The 12,864-nt window shown below is 45.9% G+C and overlaps 1 protein-coding gene across 2 annotated transcripts in view; it reads left to right on the plus strand.

The window, feature by feature from the left end:
- The first annotated feature begins 387 nt into the window (after positions 1-387).
- PLXNB1 (plexin B1) overlaps positions 388-12,864 on the plus strand; it is an 80,981-nt gene continuing 68,504 nt past the window's right edge. The window contains exon 1 of one of the 2 annotated variants that reach the window (XM_054076729.1): positions 388-460. The gene's annotated coding sequence lies outside the window, so the exon portion shown is untranslated. The remainder of the gene's footprint in view (positions 461-12,864) is intronic. The other variant, XM_054076732.1, reaches the window with a different exon arrangement.

A 12,864-nucleotide genomic window follows, 5' to 3' on the forward strand; every position in this document is an offset into this window, starting at 1 on the left:
CGCGGGGCGGAGGGGCGACAGCCAACGGGGTCTCGAGCGCGGGGTTGGGGGGCAGCCAGGCCCCCTTTAGGACCCCGCGCGGATGGGGGGCGTGTTCTCCGCGGGGATCCCTGCTGCTATTGGATGAGTCGGGAGTGGTGGGCGTGGTCTCGGCGGAGCGCTCGGCTGCTATTGGAGGAGCCGAGCCAAGGGGCGTGTTCTCAAGGGTGGGCGGGGGTGGTGTGGGCGCTCCGCGATTCGGCGCGGGGGGCGTGGTCTCCGCTCAGAGCCCGGCTGCTATTGGATGAGCAGTACTGAAGAGGCGTGGTCTCAGCGGAGAACCCTGCTACTATTGGATGAGCGGTACTGAGGGGGCGTGTCCTTGCGGGGCGGGGCCGTCGGGGGCGGTGCGGCGGCTCCGCGGTTCGGTGCGGACAGCGCTGCTCGGCGGGGAGGGGAGCGGGAGCAGCCGCCGCCGCGGGTAGGTGAGGGCGGCGGAGATGGGGGCTGCGGGACGAGGGTAACGAGCAGGGATTGCCGCAGCCACGCCTGGCCTGGAGGGGCGCTGATGGTGCGGTACCGGGGGTCGGCAGGTGCCGCCCCGGGGCTGCGCTTTGTCTCCGCGTAAGGGGGATGGGCTGAGCCGGGGGGGCTCCGGGAGGCACCGAGTGGGGCCGGAGATGGGCGGGGACAGCGAGACCGGGTGCGTTTATCGCGAACCGGGGGGGGGGGGGGTCGTTGGGATGCTGGCGGGGCGAGGAACGGGCAACCCCTCACCCAATGGCCGCGTTGGAAGGGGTTACCCGTTCCTCGCCCCGCGCTTGAAACGCTTCAGGGATGCTCCAACAGGATTGCGAAGGAGTTCTCGCCCGCATCGTGTGGTTCTGGGTTCGGTGCTTGAGTTTGGGGTTCGACTCAGATGCAGATGGTGCTCTCGAAGGATGCTGAGAACTCTGTGATGCAGCGAAGAGGCAGAAGTCGCTCAGCGGCTGTTTAAGGAGCTCGGGATGATTTGTCAATCGTTTTGGTGATTAGGAAGTGACTTAAGTGTCTTCAGGCGGTTGTCCCAGGGTTTAGAGGGCTTAGAATGAATGGTGCAGCAGTAAATAATGGCTGAAGCCAGGTGGTGGTTGAAAAAAATAGCATTACCAGCCGGTATCATCGTATTCCTGAAACTTCAGCCTCGGAGGTAGCAAAACTTCCTTCTACAGAAAGCAAAGTTGCTTAATAACTAAATCTGTTTTGCTAACTTACAAAATGCATTTAAATCATTAACTCGGGGGAGGTTAACTTGCCTGCCTTTTTCAATCTCTTTGATGCTTTTTCCAGCAACCATAAAAAACAAGTGTTAAAAGATGGCTTTTTGACAAATCCAATATCTTTAATTTTTTAAAGGCTGTGTGTTCACTTTTTTTCCCCGCTGATTTTGCTGTCTTTACTCTAGCTGAGTGGTTAAGTCCTGTTGTTCTGGACATCTCATTTTCCACCTTGAACACATTCCTTTCCATCAGCATGTGGCAAGTGCTTGGGCCCCTCAAGCAGGTGTGTTTTCTGTTACATCAGTGCAATTTGAGATCTTTCTTTTCTTAAATCTAAACTTTTTATGACTGCTGCTTTATCTCAGGGCAGCAGTCTGGAACAAGAGTAGTCCTGAGAGAATATCTGGACTGCTGTGGTAGTTATAAAGAAAGAAAGGGGCTGCAATCCTGAGTGTTGTCACGCAGCAGGGTCAGTATTTCTCTAAACAAGTGCCTTGCTCTGTGCAAGGCAGAGTGCTGCCTGCCATGCTCGTGGCTGGTTTCCGTGTTTGAACAGAGGTTGCAGGAGTCCTTAACCTTGCGTATTAAATACAGACATCGATGAGCATTGCATTAATGATATGTGTGTGTGTGGCGTTGGGAGCTATGCCAGTGATGGAGGCACTTGCCCTGATTCAGGAGGAAGCTGATGCACTGAGCTGTTGTGCTGCATGCTTTTGCATTCTAATGGAGAAATTGGTGTTGCCCCTTGATTGAGGTGTTTGCTATCAACTGGCCGTGGGGTTGCATAGGTTTTAATAAGGTCACTTTGGGAGCCTAGGAATGCATAGCAGTATCCTGGGAGAAGAATCTGGTAAGGAAGCTAACTAGTTGGTAATCTAGGGCTGAGCAGATGACTTCCATGTTCATTCACACCTGTGTGAATCTGCAAGCCAGGAACTTGACCTGAATTGAGATTTGGCTAGAAAGTATTTAACATAGCATGGTCACATATGGAATTTTCACCTTAAATTTCTTCCAACATGTGAAAAGAGTTAGGTTAGTAATACGATTAACAATATTTAATAAGATTAAATCTACCAGCATAAGTCTCTTGAGAAAGGTGGGTGCAGACTGTCAGCAGTTGACACTCTAATCTCTGCTTTCTCCCACGTAAATGCTGTAAAGAGCTTGGGCTCCTCAGCTCTGCTTTCTTTTCAGAAATGAAAAAGTCTCTCCTTGTGTGCCGACAGCTCAGGTATTGCCTTACCTTTCGTGTCCACCAACAGCATCGTATTCCCAGTGGGGCCACGGGATGTTCCCATATAAGGGCAGAGGGAATAGCTGACAGAGGGTTTGAGGAGCGCGTGGAGCCGTTCCCCGGGCTTCGGTGCCAGTCTTTGTGGGAAGCAGGGTTGTTTCTGTGAGTATAGCTGCTGCTGGCACACTTGGACTTTCTTGGCAGCGTCAGCAGAGACTGCAAAGACTTGAACGAGTCTGGAAATTATCTGTTGCTGCGGAAGGTGGCCCCGTGTGCTTAGAGAGAGATCGCCTGCCAAATAAACGATGCCAGTTGTGTGTTGGGTGTGCTCTGGAGGAAGAAGCAAGCACCCACCCAGGCTGCCTGTGTGTGGGGTGTGTGCGATCCAGCTCTGTGCAAGGGGAAAACACAAGTAACAGCACTTGCTGCCTTCTGCTGTTGCTGTTTGCTCTCTGGGGTGGTTCTTTCAGACAGCAGCATTGGGTACAGGGAGGCATGGTATCTTTTTCAGTGGAAGAAATCCTTTATGATTTAGTGTCACCTGGGGAGGGGCAACAACAGATGAGAGGAATTTCGGAAGAAGATGAAGCAGCCACTTCCCACAAATGCTTGGTATTTTTTTTTTTTTTGCGGTTCTATCTCTGAATTGGTCAGATTCACGTTGCTTCTCTTCTGTCATCTTCTTCTCTGTCTCAGTCCTTCCTGGTGCCTCTCAAAGTAAACCCACAAGGACATCAGTTTCTCCTCCTCTCTGGCAGTCTCTGCATCTCTTCTTTTTTTTTTGGTTTGTAGCTGTTGGGCTTTTTCCCCTGAAACTTCGAGTTGGCTGTTGTAGGCAAAAATCTGAGCTGAACCATCCCAATCTTGCATAAGGGCATCCTGGAGGAAGATGTTAGGACTTTGATTCATCTGAACTTGCAGGCTGTGCAGGGTGGTAGCAGTTGAAGGAGGCATGAGCCTGCCTGCTCTCTTGTAAGAATTAGCCCTCTAGATATGAGCTGGTTTCAGGAAGCAACGGTTGGATTGGTGCCCTCTTCGCTCACCTGGATCTTCAGCAAAATGTCTTTGTGCTCTGAGTTCTGGAAAGCTGGTGCATTCTACTGATTCTCCTTTGCATGCCCTATAATCTGTTAAAGCCCTGGATTTGGTTTGCATTTATTTGTGGGACTTGTGAGTATCTGATTGCAGGATTACTGTATCTGAAAGGATTCATCTTCTGCTGTTCATCAAAAACACAGGAGGGCCTTTATGGGAATGCGACAGCTGGTCTTTCATTGTGCCGGTATCATTCTCCTTGTGCTGTGATCGGAGGCATCTTTGATGACCTGATGGTTGTGATGATATCTTTAGAGAAGATTCATATTGATTGTTATTGAGCGTTGTCTGGTTTGGTCTCGGTGCTGGAAGACAATTCTTAGAAAATTCTTGTCTGTGTTTTTCAGGGACAAGCATTTGAGACACTAGGAACGCGTGCAGAGTCTCATGACGTGATACTATTGCTCCAAAAGGCAGAGTAGATGCTTAATTCAGCTGGGGAACAGTAATCTCATGTGTTGCACGGTTTTCACTCCAGCACAGTGGTGAGAGCTGAAAGACCTTACCCCTCGGCACACCCCTTAACCCTGGGGGACTCTGAAAGCTGTGTGGAGGGATTTTTGCTAGCTGCGTAGCTCTCTCTAGAACCGTATCGGGTCAGCCTTCATGCTGTGGTTGGCTGTAGTGATAGCTGAGATGCACCCCTACTTAATAAACTGGCTTGGATTGTAGTCACTGGAGCTCAGATTTGCTAAGCTGCAAAGGTGCGAAAACATGAAGCAGGATGTTTCAACCTGTACCAACATGCAGCCTTGACTAATGGAAGAACCACAGTGCTTTCCTGTGATCTCTTTAAGGCTCTGTTTTTTCTCTCCAGCTACTTAAGTAATAAATGCAGAAGGCTTGTTTTCTCTGCTAATAATATATTTTATTTTTTTTTTAAGCCAGCTAAGACATCTGAGCTATTTTGAGGTTGCAGGAAGCAATTTAGGTCTCCTTTTCGTTAACCAGAAGTAAGTACTGCCTCCCAATGCTTGTTGGGGGTAGAAGAAAGAAATTATCTCAATTTAGGTGGATTTGATTTATTTTTTTTAATGGAATCAATTTTTAAATGATTCCTTATATCCTGAATTTAATGTTAGAATTTCATTTTAAAATCCTGTCTGCCACCCCTAAGAAAGAAAAAGGGAGGAAAATTAATTAGAAAACAACTTTGTTAGCGCAATTTGATAGGGAGATTTTAGATGTTTTAGACGAAATGTGAGGTGAACCTTCAACTGATATCGATCCTAAGGAAATTCCTAGGTGCCAGAATTTAATTGCATGTGAACCTTAGTTATTTGCTTGCAGTATAAACACCACAAGTGCTGTGAGGATCACTGCCTGGCAAATGTATGAGATTTCACATTGCTCTTTTGTTTTGAAGTTTAACTACGGAACAGTATCGAGCTGGTGGGCTGTTTCCGCAGCCTCTGCTCTGCACCAGTGCTGCTGCTCTCAGAATTCCTGCAGCTTCATTGCTATTCCCTGTTAGGAAACGGTAACTTGTTTCCCTTCTTGAATTATTTGAACATTGTCATTTTATCTTGCTGCTTGTGTCTGGTCCTGTTGTATATGGTGTGGAAAGTTGTCACAGGGGCTGTGGGTGGACTGGTCTTTGTTCCTGGTGGTGGTTTAGCTAGGCTGGTTCTGTGCTGGGGGCTGGAACTTAGGAAGGGTGTGAGTGCTTGCTCCAAGTGCCCAGCTAGAATCCTTAGTGAGCTCTTGGAATGCACAGCAGTAAGGTGTTAACTAAATGGATTGCTGTTACTAACTAGCTTTGTATCTACAGGTGCAGAGAATTTCAGGTCATGGCCATTCTCATTCTCTTTTGCACTTTTCTTTGGTTCTGAATTGAAAGGCAGCACTGCCTTTGGGGCTTCTGTGTTTCAGTGAAAAAAAACTTCTGCGTCAGCTTATCTCGGCATAATGTAGTATTGCCTGTCAGCCGAGTTGCAGTGATTGGATTCATGCTGCTGCTGAAGTTATCACAAGGAGAATGCAGTCTTTCTGGCATTCTACCCTTCCCTGCAGCTCTGCTGTTCCAGGAGAGTAGTTGTGCCGGGGACTGTGCAGGTGGGGGAAGTTGATTGGGTTCAAGCATTTGTCTATGCTGATGAAACCAAATTGCATGTCGTTCCATAAATAGAATGGGAGATAATCTTACCCTATTATAATAATTCTGAAAATTACTACATAGAAGTAGTGCATTCAGCTTAAGGTTTCTGCCCATTTATGCCTCTTTCAAAATTATTGTTGTTTCAATCTGTTCCTTTAGGTCTCCTATACAGCACAGTTGCACATATTGGTTAGGTTGGCTCCCTGTTCTTTGTTGGAGTTACCTTAAGAACTGGAGCACAGCCTGTTTCCCACCTCTAGTCTTGACTTCTGGAGAACGTGCGCTCCTGAAATCCCTCTGTGCTTACATGCCCCCATCCTTCTCTGTGAGACTGAGTTGTTTCTGGGCTCTCTAATCTCCATAAACCTCTGTGAACAGCTGGCCAACCAATGGCTTGAGAATATGCTCCTGACAGTGCCCCGCAAGTGCTTTGTGCTCAGCTGGAAGTCCTTCAGACCACACAAGTTTAAAGCACAGGAACCAGGGTTTCAGAGATGCCCCTCTACCTGCCAGACCAGACTTTGTCAGAATTGTTATCCCTGAGGTTGTGGAGGGTTTTGGACAGCTTGGAGTTAATGTCCCCGAAGCAACTCTCTTGTTAGCAGTTTAAGTTTTGATCCCAAGAGTTTTTACATCAGACTAACCTTCTTAAAATGCTGGAGAGAGCAGTTCCATGAGCGAATTACCTAATAGTAAATTATCATATGTGAGAGCATTTTGGTAGCTCTTCTGGGATTGTCTGTCTGCTGTCTTCCACACACTAGAGTCATGAGCTCTTCTCCTGCATTTAGTGTAGCCTAAAACTGTACGTGCTGGAGCTGTAGTGCAAAAGCAGCTCCTGGACTTTTGAATCTCGCTGCCGTCAACGTTTTGATCTCTATTTGCTTACTGCTTAACTTATTGCATACAGATTGCAGTCCGTTACTAAATGACTCTGCCCAAGAGAATGGCAAAACGAGTGTGCGGCCGAATTAATTGCTCGGGAGCCGTGTGTGCCACTGTGGGAAATAGAGAAGTAGAACCTGGCGGCTGTGTTTATTGGCTAACTCTTTTTAGCTAGTTTAGCATTTCAAGAGATATTGCTGAAATGAGACTGCAGAAATGCTGAAGGACCTAAGGAGACTAAGGCATTTGTGAATTGGTGTCCTTAGCTGAAATATCTTTTGGATTGCATTTCATGCCAACCTGCAAGCGTTGAGAGAGGTTTAAGTCAGGGATCTCTTTTGCTGCTTGGCCTGCGTGACAGTGCAGCTTTCTCGTGGCTGCAACAGAGATGTGGTTCCCTTGCGCGACTGTGCCTTCTGGGGGACTGATATCGCTGTAATGGGTCGTGCTGTCTCTTTTGCTGTTTGTTTCCTTCATCTAGATTTTTCCTGTCTTTTGGGGATTTGTAACCAGAAAGTGACAGCCTACAGACGTGCACGTGTAGTGAAAAAGTGGCCCTGGGTGCCTGCTACCAGCTTGTTGTCTTGGCAGCACAGGTAAAATTTGAGTTGGCAGGAAGGCAGAGGAGTCCATGCAGCACTGCCATCCTCAGTGTCTCAGTTTGCCGAGCTCCTTGGCCTTGGGAACAGGCAGATGGAGTCCCAGTGCTGTAAGTGTCTGGCTTTGCTCTGTGCTCAGCAATGCTGAGATGATGTAGAGCTACAGAAAAAGGAATGGCGAGGTAGAGCAGCTGCCTTACAAATGCTGATCCTGTGCTGCCAAGAGGGCAGCTACCTGCAAGGTTACTCCCCTCAACAGCAGAGAAGAGAAGTAGGGGCTGCATGTGCTGGCAGTGTGGCCATATGAGCAGCTGCACAGGAACAGATGAAAGAGCCATTTAGCCTGTTTTTCTTTTTCTGGGCTTGGGACAGTCAAGTCTCTGTCCTCACAGTGCCCAAGTCACCATGGTCCCCTCCTTCTTGACACTGAACTGATCTGCAGGGGAGGTGAAAGCCTGTGTCAGTAGTCTCAGTAACAAGCTCAGCAGAGTGCCACAGAGCTAAAGGCTGCGAGGGTACTTCTGACAATCACGCTTTCTTGCTTATTCTATTTTAAAACTATTCCTGTGTGTTGTAGTAACAGTACTGTGTTCCGGATACTTGAACCTTGTAAATGCATTTTCTGTCCATAAAACACAGAAGGCCTGCTTACCATCACTACTCTTGCAAAGAATTGTTCTGCTCCCTGGCGTTACTGAGGGCTGTACATACAGGAGGGCGTCATTGTGAAGCTTTCCTTAATGACCCGTGCTGATACTGACCACTGTTCCATAATGCATAATTCTGCTTCACAACACTGCGGAGAGCTGCCTCTTATGAAGTCTGCAAACAAAGATTGTAAAGAGTAGAAAGAGTAGACGAGCTGATGGCCGTATTGCAGGCTTGTGTTATTTTGGAGCCAACCATTCAAATACATCCACAGCATCCCACCATCACAGACCTGCTAAAGCAACAGCTCTTGAGTGGCTCTAGGAATGGCAAACTCATTAGCTACAGACAAATAACATCTAAATAGTGTTTACCTTCCAGATGATGACAGTGATGGGCATCCTGCTGGGAAGAACTTTTATCCTGGTGGTATTCTTGCACAGCCTCAAGAAACTTGCGCATTTCTGGTTAAATAGTTTTGCACTTTGATGTTCTGCTGCTGATTAAGGGTTTGTGTTGGTGTCTGTTGGAGATGGTTAGCAGCGGCATGCAAGTCCCAGGATGCTGCTGTATGGAACAAAGCTGTTACAGGAGAATGACCTGCACTTGCAGTTCTGAGGTTTCATCCTTTTCCTTTGCCTGTACTGCTTCCTGAATGTTTGAAAGCCACTGGGCTACGCGTTTACCTTCCTGCCTGTGCTGCCAGCACAGTGTAGTCCTAGTGTGTGCCACAGTGACAGTTACTGTCTCCGTGTTCTCTGCAGGCTGCTAGAGCCTGGATCATCAGAACACAGGTGACAACTGGCTGTTCAGCTCTAGGACTGTCATCTGCATCCCTAGGTGCAGCATGTAGGAAGTACAAGAAGGCATAAGGTCCCAATGATGGAACTTTGCCCTAAATACAATGTGTTTATTTTAAGAAGGTAGAAATCATATGCATGCAGGGATTAATGAGGGAAATGGTTTCAACCAGTGTAAATGTGGTTGACATGTGGAACATCCTTGTTAGTCCACTCTGTAATGAAAAATACATCTCAAAAAACTATTTTCTTTATAGAGAAAGCCTTGAACTTCTTGTGCTTGTCAAACTGTTATCTCTGCTGGGAACTGTTCTCTGTGATGCTGCTTCACTTCACTGGAATAGAAATGTTAGTCAACAAATTGTACCAATTTCTATACCGCTCTGTGACCTATAGGAAGATCAGTGTCTTGTGTTTGTCTTCAGGCTGCTCTTCTGTATATGCTCTGAGAGGTCTGGTCCCTTTTACTTGTTTTGGACAGAAAGGTGAAAAGCCAAAGTGGAGGAAGGAGAATTGATCTTTTGATCGAGAGCTGGATGGAAAAAAGAAGTATTACAGAACTTCCCTTCTAAGGGAGCAAAACACTTCCTGGAAAATGAAGACTCTGTTTACATGTGTTAATTCCCTTTGGTTTTTGTGGTATGGGAAGGTCATTTAGTCTCTCTCTAAGCTATGAAAAAATCAATGGTCTAATCAATTTCTAAAGTAGATTTAGTCAAAATGACTGCTGTGGTATGGCTTGGGCTTTGATGTGTGAAGGTGTCCCACAAAGCTGCTAGAAAAGTCAATGCAGAGCATCACTGCAAATAAACTTACAGAATTTGTAGAGGAATTTTCTGTCCCATTCACTATGTCCACAGGGTGGGTTTTTTCCCTTGCGCAGTCCCAGCATGGCTTCCTCCTGGTGTTCCTGCTGAAAGAATAGATCAGTGAAAGCGGATCAACAAAAGCAGTCACGCAGATCACTTGAGCGGTCATGCATAAATATGAGAGTTTCTGCTGCTAAAACTGATGGGTAGCCTTCCCTGCGCCTGGGCTTTCATTGGCTGCACGTTCCTGCTGCTTGGAGCTGTGTTGAGGATGGTGTCCCTGAGAGACACCCAAGTATTAGTATTAGCAGGTACCTGGGCTGATGGGTGGCAAGTAGGTTTCTTGCTTTGAAAGCCCCAAGGTAAGGATTGATAGAAGCCACACGTCTGTGTTGCCTTGGAATTATTTTCTTCCGAATGGTGTAATCGGCAGAGCCCTTGCTGCTGTCATGCTGACCTGCGCCCAGAACCTTGGCCTGTGCTCCTGCCCACACACCAAGTGTAACCTCTCTGCCTTGTGCTCCCTGCAAGGCACATCGCACAAAATGAGAACTGTTGCTATATGGAAATGGTGTTGGAGATGGAAGTGCAAGGGAGAAGCAGTAGGAGGTACTAGTCCTCATGATATGGATTGCCTGGTTAACATCTACAAGGGATTAATGTTTTTCACGCAATGATCTTGAATAACTTGGGTCTTTGGGGAGATTTGAGATGGGTAGTTATTGGTTTTGACGTATGCTTCAGAGGTTATATACTTCTGAAGGGTTTGACTGTGTTAATAGTAAGAAAGAGCAGCTGGAAAGAAACACGTGACTACACGGCAGCAGGTGACTATGTTCATGTAATGTGTTTCTTAGGATGTTTGACTTGGAGCCGTACAATGGTATGAATAATTGATCTGTGCCAACATCAACAGCATACCTCATAATTATTTAATTTAAAAAAAAGCTGATGCATCTGAAATTATGAATTACCGGAGACATGTTGGAAAGTGGTGTTCCTTCAGCGAGCATCAGTGCCATACTCTCTGCTCTTCATTAGTGTTTTGTAAATAAATCTAAAGCCACTGTTAATGTTGATTCAGCAGAGAAGCAGGGAATGCTGAGGACAAATTCAAAGCCATGTCTGCAAAATGACTGTGTTGGGATTTTCTTGCCTGAAGACCCTGAATGGTACATGAATCTTTGGCAGAGTGGGGAAGTGAAGTTGTGCAGTTAGAGAAGTTTTCTGTAGAACTTTTGGGGAAATGATTAAAACGTTACTAAGAATGGCACAAGTTCCTTACAGACAGTAGAGTAAGATAATTGACTGTTAGCAAACTGATATAATTTTTGCAGATTATGATTTCTGTAGCTCCTCCGTTATGCTGTAAAACGTCTCTGGTGAAAGAACATCCATCTGATACAGACAAGTATAGACTTCTGTGTGCTGGAGATGCTGGTCGTTCACCGATTGTGTGCTTCATCAAAGCAGTGACCCTGAAGAAGGGGGAGGAGGCGGGGGTGATGACAATCAAATTGATACTTAAAAAAAATGCAACAAACCTATAAGTTGTTCCAGCACTCCAGAAGGTGGCTTGTAATGGGAGACTGACAGGACTGATATGTTGATTACCAAAAAAAACTAGTGAGAGGTGACTTGGTTATAGCACGTGCGTAATTGACTCTGAGGAGCTGCTCTTTAATCCAGCGGAGAAGGAATTAATGGCTCAAGGCAGAAGGCAAACAAATAAGAAATTGGTCTGGCCTTGCTGCCAGAAAGAATGATAGACCCATTGGAGCAAACTACTAGCAGAGTAGTGAACTTATGTTTTGACCTCCAAAGGCCTCTAGTCTAGATGCCGTAAAACACTACATTTCACAGAACCACTTAATGGGTTTTGTGGAGGTGTGAGTGGATGGGATGGAACGGCGCCTCTGTGTTAGGCAGGAAGTCAGAGTGGTCTTGCCCTGAATTATGTGACTCTGACTAGTCCTGCTGCAATTGATTGCTGCGTTCTTGTGTTTTAGAAATAACTCCGAGACTAATGCAGTGGTGTCCTTCATCTCTGCTTTTTCGCCTCTTAAACTTTGTTTATGTCTAGATGTTTTATGCAGCATGAGTGGTACATTCTGGATATAAAGAATCTTGTTCATGATGGGAGTGTTAACTTGAGGCTTGTACTTCAGATGTCTCCTGAGAATGAAATCTTCATTATATTTCTCACAATATTTCTTTCACCATTACGCTGATCTTTCTGTCTGACCTGTCTTGTGGTACTTGTTTTACTGATTAAACTTGCTAAGAAAGTCAAGTTTTATTAAGCGGTTGCTGTGTAAACCCATATACACCAAGGAACAGTGCATTTAAGTAATTTGAATTACTTTCTTTAATCTTCTTTTGCATTCAGTGTGAAAATCCTATACAAGAAATAAATCTGATGAATTTTGTAGTTTAGCCTATGATTGTTTCAGAGTAACTTGTGGTTGTTTACAGGCTGAAAATTAACTTAAAGTTTTATAAGGCCAGACAAATCATTGTGCTCACTTAGTCTGTCATGTAAAGCAAGGGAGTCAGTTTTCCTAAATTTAAGCTGAATGTCTAAGTTGAGACAATGTTAATAAAGAGTTGTGAGTGATGGGGAGCTTGCCATACCAAATACATTTTAAGATGTGTCTGAGAAAAGAAGTTTTAAAGGCAGATGTTGGCTCACTCCAGAAACATGCAATTAGCAAATTATTAACTTTGTTCTGAATGGATTAACTAATGTGGAGCTTCTTCCGTTTGGCTTCTGATTGACCATATAATAGCCAACATCAGCAATGTGTGCTGGATTGCAAGTCTGCTAATTAACACATTAGTTTCATATTGCTGCTGCCAATGTTTGCACTGAAGAACTTGGCTTTTTTTGGCCATATGGATGGGTGGGAATATCACAATCATGTTATGGTTCTGTGCTCATTCATGTGTGATGCTTTGTGCTCTGTTTTTCCCAAGACATCTAATCAGGCTTGGGGCTGAACGGTTCCTTTTCGGAGGATCTTTATCTGAAAGGTCAAAGTAAGCACAAGGCTGGAGACAAGTCTTGCTGTCTCTCTCTCCCACCCCTCCTCCTTCCTTTGTGTCTGTCTCTCTCCACATATACATATGTACGAGTTCTTCACGCAACACATTGATCAGTGATTCCTTTCTTGAGATCCAGGGCTTTTAAGTGCCCTGCTGCCATTCTGGGTCTTCTGAAAGATCACTGCAGGCTGTATCTCATGAGTTTGTATTGAGGGCTGAGTTTGTTTTGTGTTTATTGGGGTCCAGAGGAATGATCTTGTGTGTGGGGAGCTTCTAGCACTCGCCTCCTGATGAGTCTGCTGGCTTTCCACCACTGCTCTGCCCTGTTAGCTGCCTGGCATGTGTCTCTCACCGTGTGTAGGTAGACCAGCATTTCCCTTAACGGAGATAGTTGCTTATGGGCTGGG

Source organism: Cuculus canorus, chromosome 11 (genome assembly GCF_017976375.1).
Source record: "Cuculus canorus isolate bCucCan1 chromosome 11, bCucCan1.pri, whole genome shotgun sequence".
In the NCBI taxonomy this organism is placed as follows: Eukaryota; Metazoa; Chordata; class Aves; order Cuculiformes; family Cuculidae; genus Cuculus; species Cuculus canorus.